The sequence below is a fragment of the Etheostoma spectabile genome, unplaced genomic scaffold, assembly GCF_008692095.1.
Source record: "Etheostoma spectabile isolate EspeVRDwgs_2016 unplaced genomic scaffold, UIUC_Espe_1.0 scaffold00018881, whole genome shotgun sequence".
In the NCBI taxonomy this organism is placed as follows: Eukaryota; Metazoa; Chordata; class Actinopteri; order Perciformes; family Percidae; genus Etheostoma; species Etheostoma spectabile.
Genome location: NW_022604540.1, coordinates 44,181 through 53,624, shown reverse-complemented (window position 1 = coordinate 53,624; position 9,444 = coordinate 44,181). Strand labels below are relative to the sequence as shown.

The window sequence follows — 9,444 nt, the reverse complement described above, 5'->3', positions numbered from 1 at the left end:
AGTGCTCATACTCCTTTATTCCCGCTGTAACACCCATAAAACTGGAGTGTAATACAGTAAATATACTACACTACAGGTAATAAATACTGTAAATAGAAACTGTAAAACATGTACGTTCAAAGTGCTTGTTGTGTTGTTTACCAGCCAGATTACCACAGGAGGTAATATCTGTTGCAGCTCTTTTAAAGACTCAACCATAATACCTGCTGGAGATGCCAGGTCCTCATACATGTAAAGCATGAGCTCTACCACTGAGCTACATCCCCTGAAGATTTTGAAATTCTTTTGACTTTTTTCTGAGATAGACTTAGACTTATCTTTATTAATCCTTTTGGGATGACTCCCGCAAGGAAATTGAAATACGCGGTGGCTTGAAATCAAACCTGGGCAAAATGCTTGCACTGCTACGATATAAATCATAGTTGAAAAGTAACACACCTGTTGCCTTTCTGCTGCACAATACAACGTTCACTGCAAATCTTGTAACACAGATTGATAAGAAATACATTGGTGGAGACTGGTTGCTTCCAGTAGTTATGAGATAACACAATATTGTTTATGAAAGCACATCTGCGATTTGGAATACTTTGATGTGTCATTGGTTTGCTACCACTCTTAAAAAACAGCGCTCGTTGTCGGCAGGATTCGAACCTGCACGGGGAGACCCCAATGGATTTCTAGTCCATCGCCTTAACCACTCGGCCACAACAACGTAATAAACAGTGCTATGACTGTTTGCAGAAATGTTCATGTAGCACCTCAACACACCATATAATGCCTAAACTGCACTTGCAAAATAGCAGGGTGTTCAAATACTTATTTTCCTCACTGTATGATTCCTATGCATTGTGTATGGTAGCCATTACAATGTTATTTATTTATTTTATTACCACACACACAGCCTTAGCAGAGCTAACCCCCCCCCCCCATCTTTATCCTGATGCTTGATTGTAACAAAGCATCAACAGAGAGAAGTTGACTCCGTTGGTGTTTTAACAGACACACCTGGGCCAAATTGAAAACCAGATTCAGCTTTAAATCTTTTTAAATCCTAATCTAGTCCTCATTAAGTTTCAAATAATTTCACAGGAGTTAGTTATTATTTTTGATCATCAATACCAAATTGAATCTAATTGGATGGGAACATACACAGACTTCTCACAAAATCCCACTTGAATTCATATCTTGCTACTCGGTCAGAATCTTATTAACCTGGAGTCCCAGTCTCTGTCACAAGAAATAAGCTATATGTTTATATATGTTTTAGGCCTATTGGCAGACAGACATTTAAAATGTAGGCAATGGCAAATAAAGAATAAAGAATAAAGAGCCTTTTGCTGTCTGCGCTCAGCTTCAAACAACAATGTTAAAAACAACAGACAAAGCCAGAAATCTTGGTGTAGTCATGGACTCAGACCTGAACTTTACCAGCCACATTAAAACAATTACAAAGTCAGCCTACTATCACCTTAAGAATATATCAAGGGTTAAAGGACTTATGTGTCAACAGGATTTGGAAAAACTTGTCCATGCCTTTATCTTCAGTAGACTTGACTACTGTAACGGGGTCTTTACAGGTCTCCCTAAAAAATCAATCAGACAGCTGCAGCTGATTCAGAACGCTGCTGCTCAGGTCCTCACTAAGACCAAGAGACTGGATCACATCACTCCAGTTCTGAAGTCTTTACACTGGCTTCCTGTGTCTCAAAGAATTGATTTCAAAGTACTCTTGCTAGTTTATAAATCACTTAACGGTTTAGGTCCAAAATATATTTCTGATCTGCTACTACACTATGACCCCCCCAGACCTCTCAGGTCATCTGGGACAGGTCTACTTTCTGTCCCCAGAGTCAGAACTAAACAGGGTAAAGCAGCTTTCAGTTTCTATGCTCCTCATATCTGGAATAAACTCCCAGAAACCTGCAGATCTGCTGCTACTCTCGGTTCTTTTAAATCAAGGCTGAAGACCGTCCTTTTTGATGCTGCCTTTCTTTAAATGACTGCTCATTTCTTTAAATTTATTATGCTGCACTGTAACTTTTATTCTTGTGTTTTATGTGTCTATTTTTTTTAACTGTCTATTCATGTGTTTTACCGGTTTTTAATGCTTATGATTTTTAACTGTTTTTACTAGTGTTTTATCTGTTTAACTGATTTTGTGTAAAGCACTTTGAATTGCCCTGTTGCTGAAATGTGCTATACAAATAAAGCTGCCTTGCCTTGCCTTTTCTCAATGTCCACTGAAGTTTCTCAGCGTGCTCTCTAGTAACATCAGCAAGGCTACTTTTACTTTCATACTTTAAGTAAATTTCCAAGCCTGTACTTTGTTACTTGTATTTGAGTAAAGAAGTTAAATCAGTACTTCTACTTTTACCAGAGTATTTGTTAACACAATTAAGTCTACTTCTACTTGAGTACGGGAAGTCAGTACTTTGAACACGTAACTTCATCCGTCTTTGCTGTTGCATTGCGTTAACAAATAACTACGTTTGTGTAAAGTAATCGACAGGCTTTATGCCCAGGTTGAGTAGGGAGGGAAATGTAATGCATACCCCTACGTTTTTTCTTCTTTAATATTTATCATGAAACGAGGAAGCGGTATAGAGCCCTAGTAAACAAAAAGTGAGAAAAACAGCAGTGAGAGAAACAAATCAAGGGACTGGAGAGCAGGAAGAGGGAGAGCCAGAGGAGGAGGAGGAGTTTGGAGAGAGGGCATGTGATGAAAGTGAGGGCTCTGACACAGAGAGGGATATTCCAGAGGGTGAGGAAGATGAAGAAGAGAGTGAGGAGGAAGAAAACATAAATGGGACAGAGGGAGGAACAGCCAGAGGGACAGCAAGTGGATCCATGTGGATCAAGTACTGCACCATCAGGTTTGTGATGAAGAAGGTTCTTACTATTTTCAAAGCAGTGCAATTACACTTTCATTGTAGGTCTGCTGTGTGTCCTTAAAATGGGGCTTTCTGCTGTAAAATTATTTTTTTTGTGTGAATATGGCTCTGTTTCTTTTTTTTCTTGGCCTACATTTTGAAATGCATGCAGGTATACATGCATACAGTGGTGTGCATGCGTTTAGGAATTTGCCATTGTCAAGCACATTGCCACCCTGGTGACTTTCTTCCATGTCTCCATGTCTTCATATATTTGGGCTGACAGTTGAGAAACTTTCCCTTGTTAACTATGACATGGATGACTGAGAACCTACTATATCATGACATGTTTAATTTACTACATCATAATTTTTGAGACAGGTCCTACAAAGTATTTGTTGGATCAGTCAGGATGGCCGAGCGGTCCAAGGCGCTGCGTTCAGGTCGCAGTCTCCACTGGAGGCGTGGGTTCAAATCCCACTTCTGACATCTACTGTTTTTCTGAGACATGATATTGGGAATAAAGCAGTTCTATGTATTTAAGAGGACATGAATGTGTGCAAGAAACTCAATGGCCACTACAGTGTTTTGTGGGCATCTTTATTGTCAACACATGTAAAGTTACCATGTGTTTGTACACAGTAGACATATCTACTGCTGTATTCACTGTCTGTGGCAAGTCCTTTAAAACCTGTTCTTGACTTGCTTTTTCCCACATCTTCTGAACGCTTAGCTAACTAAATGACTTAAGTTGGCCAATAATTGTTGTGATTGTTGTGTGCCTTTAATATCACACATGTGGATATTGTGAAAGAAACTGCCTAGCAAACCCTTGCAACTTTTCCAAAGGTTCCATGGTGTAATGGTTAGCACTCTGCACTGTAAATCCAGTGGTCTAAGTTCAAATCTCAGTGGAACCTTGTTTTAAACCACAGTATAGGTGAAAAAGATCAACTTTTCACATCTAGTTTAAAGTGAGCTTACAGGTTTAATGTCCTTGGTCATTTAGACTGTAAACAGTATGTTGGTGGGGGCATGTTGAGGAGTCACCTGGTCGTTAATGTAATCCGAAGGAGCTCCAAATTTGACACTATTTAGTGGAAGTGATAGGCTTTGAGTTACATGGGGAATGCACACTTTGCATTCAGTCTTGTACTCACCGTAAAAAGGAATCAATCCTGAATGGGGCAGTATAGTTCATCAGATTTGCTTGTTGAATGGTCTATTAGCTTTGGAACCCCCCTTTCCCCACAGATTTCAATTGTCAGATATGGGTGGAGGAGTGGGCACTGTGTCCAACCCTTTCTGTGTAAAAAAAACAATTAAAGAAGTCTCTTGGGTGAGAGACAAAACTTCTGCAAAGAACCTTTCACCAAGACCAGTTGCCCTCGGCCTAGTTGTGAACTTTTGGGGTAATAGCATGGATCAGGAACCAAAACACACACATCTGCACTCAATGTGGGCATTGTACTTATATTTGACACGTTTAGACCATGAAGACAGTTATCAGTTTATTTCCCATCTGGCAGGTATATTTGTTGACTCAGTTGGACATTTTGAAGATAATTGCACAATGTTGACCCAATTGTCAGTCTATTTCCCATCTGGCAGGGACATTTCTGTATTCAGGTGGACATTATGGACAGAAACATTGGTGGATCTTGATTCCCACCATAGGATTTAGCCTGTATTGCACATTGCCTTCACATCCCGCGCAATTTATTGCTATTGTCAAGCACATTGCCACCCTGGTGACTTTCTTCCATGTCTCCATGAACGCCCATATATCTGGACTGACAGTTGAGAAACCTTCCCTTGTTAACTATGACATGGATGACTGAGAACCTCCTATATCATGACATGTTTAATTTACTATATTATAATTTTCGAGACAGGTCCTACGAAGCATTAGTTGGATCAGTCAGGATGGCCGAGCGGTCCAAGGCGCTGCGTTCAGGTTGCAGTCTCCACTGGAGGCGTGGGTTCAAATCCCACTTCTGACAACTAGTATTTTCATTTGGAAGTCATATCTGAGACATTGTATTGAGAATACAACTCTTAGCAGTTCTTTGCATTTAAGAGGACATATATGTGAGTAAGAAACTCAATGGCAAGTACAGCGTTTTGTGAGCATCTTTATTGTCAACACATGTAAAGTTACCATCTGTTTGTACACAGTAGACATATCTACTGCTGTATTCACTGTCTGTGTCAAGTCCTTCAAACCTGTTCTTGACTTTCTTTTTCCCACATCCTCTGAACGCTTAGCTAACTAAATGACTTAAGTTGGCTAATAATTTTGCTTTTTCATCTTTGTTGTGATTGTGGTGTGCCTTCAATATCATACATGTGGATATTATGAAAGAAACTGTCTAGCAAACCCTTGCAACACTTTTAAAGGTTCCATGCTGTAATGGTTAGCACTCTGGACTCTGAATCCAGCAATCTGAGTTCAAATCTCGGTGGAACCTTTTTTTTTACGCCACAGCACAGGTAAAAAAGATCAACCTTTCAACTTTCCACATTTAGTTTACAGTAAGCTTACAGGTTTAACTGTGTAATATTCACACTGGTAGGGAGAACCAATGTAGAAATTATCATCTGGGTCAATGTTGTTTTCAATGTCTTGTGGTTTATGTTCTGTGTATTTAAAATTTTCCAAGTTCAGTTTATCATATGTAACAGATAAGTTTCTGTCCATGATCATTGTGTTTGATATGTCCAATTCAGTTTGTATATAGTTACCTTATGTAGGCCTATGTTGCTCTTGATTTATTCCTTCTTCAAACTCATCCAGGTCGGTGATGTCCCTGATGAGAATCACTTTCGCTGCCTGAAGTGCCATGAAGTTTGATGTATATTTACAATTTCTTGCCCATGTTGCCTGGATCTTGTTTTGTTTCTGAGTACAAGTGCTTTCTTGGCAATATCTGCATTTTTCTTTGTGAGTTGATGTAAACTTGGGTGCCTTTTAATTTCCTTCCTTGTCTGAGGAGTGCTGACTTTTTCTTTCTGTCGGTGAACCGGATTATTACCAATGGAGTGGCCGTTTGTTTTTGCTCGGAAGAGTATGACAATCCTCAATGTCCCTGCTATCAACATAAATGCCTTTGCTGTCCAAAAAGCAAATCACCTGTTGTTCCAGCGTCTCCTTCTCCTCCTCGAGAGCTTCCCTCAGCCTAGCAGTGGTGTATCCAGCGTCTGCGGCCACCCTGGCATAGTTCCGTTGTTTGGTTCTCAGGCCGCTGATAATCACATTGCATTGCTCGAGGTCAGCAACTCAAGTTTCAGAAAAGTAATCTTCTCCACGTTTTGCCCGTTTAGCGTTTGTATTTTACTCATCAGATCTATGATTTTTCCGCCAACAAGAAGTCCAGAGATTTCTTTATCTCCTCAACCTCATTGGGTAGGATTGCATTTTTCTTAGGTGGCATATTCTCCTGGGCCTGGTGGTAGCCGGCTGCTCCTGGTCCTGGTGGTAGCTGGCTGCACCAGAGCACCTGAGATGTCAGGGTTTGCAATCTCCACCTCTGAAAAATGCCTCTTCTTAGCCGGATTACGTCTGGTCATGTCGTAAATAGTAGCGGCGATGCCTCAAAACCGAGAATATAATGGGGTGTGATAATTTTAATTATGATCGTTTCCAGCTGCTGCATTTATCAATGTACGATCATTCTTACGCTCTGATTGGTGTGATACAACGTTTCATGAATCTCACGTAAAGCCTGTCGTAAGAGGATTTCTACATTAGGTTAATAAATGAGGGCCATTAGCTCTAAGGATGTGCTTCAATACATAACTGAAGTGGACACACTAATGAGTAGCACTATGGATCAATTTGTTTACCTTGTCAAGCTAAAGCCTTTTTCTAAGCTAAAAGAAAACAAGGCACTCTTCTGCAAAAGCACAGCTGGGAGTGCTTGAGAGCACTTTTGAGGTGCAGTGTGATTTTCGGCTGAGATGCTTCGGGTGCGTTTAGGTGTGAGCCCAAATAGTTGTTGAACGACAAAGACAAGACAGCGATCAGGCGGTAGAACCAGGGTATTGATGTCCCGTCCATGCAACCGATGGATATGATTAAAACCTGTATACAGCCCAACCACTTACCAATCACATCACTGGAAAGACAGCATTACTACAGGGTCCTGACAGGGTAGTGGATGTCAATTTTTAAAATGGACAGAAAACTGCCAGAACGTGATTTGCTACTTTTCATGGGCTGTCAACAACTTTTCCAGCAGTTATAACATGATTCATCTCACCATGGAAATCATAATCTCTTGATTCATCTCCCTTTCAGAGTGTCTACCATTGTGTCACCAGCAAAACAGAGCTAACAGAGGATGATTTCTAACTTTCAACCTCTAGGTTGTGGGCCCAGCACACTTCAGCTGCACCACTCTGCTGAAAACCACCCAGATGGGACTTGAACCCACAATCCCTGGCTTAGGAGGCCAGTGCCTTATCCATTAGGCCACTGGGGCTTTACGTCACCCAAACTCAACAGTTCAGGAGAAATACATATACAGTTCTGGAGACATAATGAAACAGTAACCTTGACCTCTAGATTTTGAAGTGCTTCCCTCTAGGCGTTCAGGGATATTGCATTCACAAGAATTGGATGGACAGACATGAGGACACAGTCACCTTGACATTGAACCTTTGACCTCCAAAATGTCATCAATTGATTTGCGAGTTCATGTGAATGTTTTTGCAAACTTTGAAGAAACACATACATGGGCATTGTGATAAGATGGTGCTGTCTATTGTTGTTTCTGAAATCAACAATACCTTCTAAAGTTGAATAGCTGTTGCGTACCCGGTAATATTAGAGAAGAGCTCTCGTTGGCACTGTAGGTGGACAATTTAGAAAATTAAGTTACTTTACACTTTAAACTGTTACATCTCCTCTGAATCACCAACTGCAAATTTTCAAGCCTCATTGGCACGCCGACCACCATCTACAGTAGGTAAATCACTAGCTAGCTATGCATGAGTACCTCATACCTTTTACCAGGTTCAGGTGGTTAATAGTTATGGTCAAATGAAAATTCATTAAGCTTTCTGAACAATGTTCTTCATTTTCTGAACGCATTCACTCAGTAGTGTTTTATTATTGGTTGTGCATCTGTGATTGCCCTAGAGGTGCTCTCATTCCAGCACCTCTCCCCCTCATCTTTGTCAGTTTTACACTGTCCAGCATAAATCGCTGACACCATACCTCACACTCATCCATGCATACACCTTGCACACATGTATACAACCTTTGCACACAGTCTTTTGTCTCCCCTTTTCATGGGGTCATGACAAAGCATCTAGGGTCAATTTTAACCTTTGTGTGAGTACATAGGTTTCCACATACATAGTTTTTATTAAGATTGACGACCAAATTGTTAGTTTTTCTGAAATTTTGTGAACTATAGCCAAGCCTTCCATAGCCTCGTTGGTGCAGGAGGCAATGTGTCAGTCTCATAATATGTAGGTTGTGAGTTCAACCCTCACACGGGGCAGTTTTTTTAAAAACAAAAAAAAACACAACTGATGCTGAAAATACAGTGACAGGTGGTTGAATACTGGCACTAGCACATGAATGGAATTTGTCATTCTTGGTTATTTCTGAGATTGATACAATGAAAGGAATTATTTAAGAGTGGTAGCAAACCAATGAAAAGGGTTATAGAACATATGTGGTATGTCCTTGGACATACTATCCAAGCAGGGAGATGAGTACAGAGATTTGGGTGCTAGCAAGATGGATGTAGGTTGCCCATTGTTCATTTGACTTACCAGCAACATTGTTATGATGCAAATCTGCTTGAAAAACAGTCACAATTCTTTTTAAAAACTTGTGCATGGAACACATGATATGGTAGTGTCTGAATTGGTCCATGTCCATACAGGCATGTCAAATGGACAACTCATCTAGCAGAATGTGCAACTCTATGCCTGAACAGGGACTTAAACCCTGGACCCTCAGATTAAAAATCTGACGCTCTACCGACTGAGCTACCCAGGCTTCTAAAACAGAGGACTGTGGGAAAAACAATCTCCTGAACTACAAATTAAAGTGCAAGTAAATGAAGACCAAAAAGCTGTTGCCATGATCACGGTCTTCTGGACAGCAGGAGGGTATACCACGATTTGCACATTGCCTGAGAACACCAAATGTTATTGCACAAACTGGTTGAAAATTGGCTAAATTGGCCAAAACGGTTAAAAAGCTCAAAGTCCCAACTCATCATGGCGACTAGCAGACTGTGAACATCCTGCAAACCTGCATGACAGATGACGATAGCGAGCACTTCATACATATCACACAATCAAGCTGTTGCCTTACCAGGGACTTGAGCTGTGGTTTTCTTTTTCGCTGAAAACGTTGATAACCTAATGCAATTTTATGGCTACAGACAAATAAACTTTACTGCTAGTGGGTACAATAAAACAACTCTCCCTCTGGTTCCGCTTCTATACTCTTATGGCGTTTTTCCACTGCTGGTAACGGCTCGCCTCGGCTCGGCCCGCCTCGGCTCGGCCCATTCTACGTCCGTTTTCCATTGCAGATTGAGTAAAGCCT

General features: G+C 40.7%; 3 non-coding genes across 3 annotated transcripts; 1 reads left to right on the top strand and 2 right to left on the bottom strand.

Moving 5' to 3' along the window:
• Positions 1-630: 630 nt before the first annotated feature.
• On the bottom strand, positions 631-712 carry trnas-aga (transfer RNA serine (anticodon AGA)). The gene has a single exon. It is a non-coding gene; the product is annotated as a tRNA-Ser (tRNA).
• Positions 713-3,276: 2,564 nt separating this feature from the next.
• Positions 3,277-3,359, top strand: trnal-cag (transfer RNA leucine (anticodon CAG)). Its single transcript has one exon. It is a non-coding gene; the product is annotated as a tRNA-Leu (tRNA).
• Positions 3,360-7,281: 3,922 nt separating this feature from the next.
• trnar-ccu (transfer RNA arginine (anticodon CCU)) lies at positions 7,282-7,354 on the bottom strand. The gene has a single exon. It is a non-coding gene; the product is annotated as a tRNA-Arg (tRNA).
• Between the last annotated feature and the right edge of the window lie 2,090 nt (positions 7,355-9,444).